At 31.1% G+C, this 1,020-nt stretch overlaps 1 protein-coding gene and 1 pseudogene across 1 annotated transcript in view; one reads left to right on the forward strand and one right to left on the reverse strand.

Annotated features, from left to right (window-relative positions):
• Window positions 1-1,020, forward strand: part of VIPR2 (vasoactive intestinal peptide receptor 2) — a 173,008-nt gene that overhangs the window by 157,311 nt on the left and 14,677 nt on the right. The gene's annotated exons all lie outside the window — the stretch shown is intronic.
• LOC115869564 lies at window positions 858-956 on the reverse strand (annotated as a pseudogene).

Below are 1,020 nucleotides of genomic sequence, written 5' to 3' on the forward strand. Positions count from 1 at the left end.
TAAAATATTCTGTATATTTTGGGATGGCAACTATAAGGATATATACATGACAGGGCTTCAAAATGTGGGAAATGGAATTAATAGATAATAAAATCTTTCCACGAAAAAAAAAAATAGTCTCTTCTATCTTGATATCATCTTGGCTCCTTTTTCATCTGGAAGTTCTATAATTACATCATTTATTCCTTCTTTTGCTTTTTCGTTGAAATTATTTACAAATTGTTGTCTCTGATTTTGTATTTTCAGTATTGTATGTCTAGTTTTATTTTGATGCAGTCTATATCTGGGTTAATTTCTAGTGATGTTGTCATATTTTAATCTCAGGTTGTTGTCAGCCATTGTTGGTTCTCTGTCCAAAGGACTCCTTTCAGCATTTCTTATACTGTTTGTTGGTTTTGTTTTTTTAATTCCCATAACTTGGTATGTCTAGAAATTTTCTAATATCACCATCATATTTGAGGTGATATTTTTCTGGATATATAATTTGTGTTTGGATTTTTTCCCCTCATCCATTGCCCTCTTGCCTGTGCAGTTTCTGCTGAGAAATCAAAGTGTAGTATTATTCGTTCTCTGTTGATAGATGTTTTTGTTTTTTCCTTGTTCCCAAAGTTGCTTTCAGCATTCTTTGTCTTTGGATTTGGAAAATTAGATCATGGCGTGCGTTAGTGATTTTCTTCTAAGCTGTATCCTGTTTGGAGTTCATTGAGGTCTTGAATGCTTATATTGTCAGGGTTTCTTTTGGGTTTTTTTGTTTGTTTGTTTTTTCATGACATTGGGGATATTTTTCTTCCAATAACTTTCTTGCAGCTTTTAAAAAACATCTTTCAATTTCACTCATTTTAATTTTATTCATTTATTTAAATATGAACACTACAAATTTGTATGCCATCCTTCCTCAGGAGCCATGAAAATCTTTCTGTATCATTCCAGTTTTACTATATGTGCTGCTAAAGCAAACAGAATTCCTAATATTTTAGTGATTATCCTCTGGATTTACATTTGATGGTTTCTTTTTTTTTT

Source organism: Echinops telfairi, unplaced genomic scaffold, assembly GCF_000313985.2.
Source record: "Echinops telfairi isolate 266 unplaced genomic scaffold, ASM31398v2 ScPeMD7_31;HRSCAF=116, whole genome shotgun sequence".
NCBI classification, from domain to species: Eukaryota; Metazoa; Chordata; class Mammalia; order Afrosoricida; family Tenrecidae; genus Echinops; species Echinops telfairi.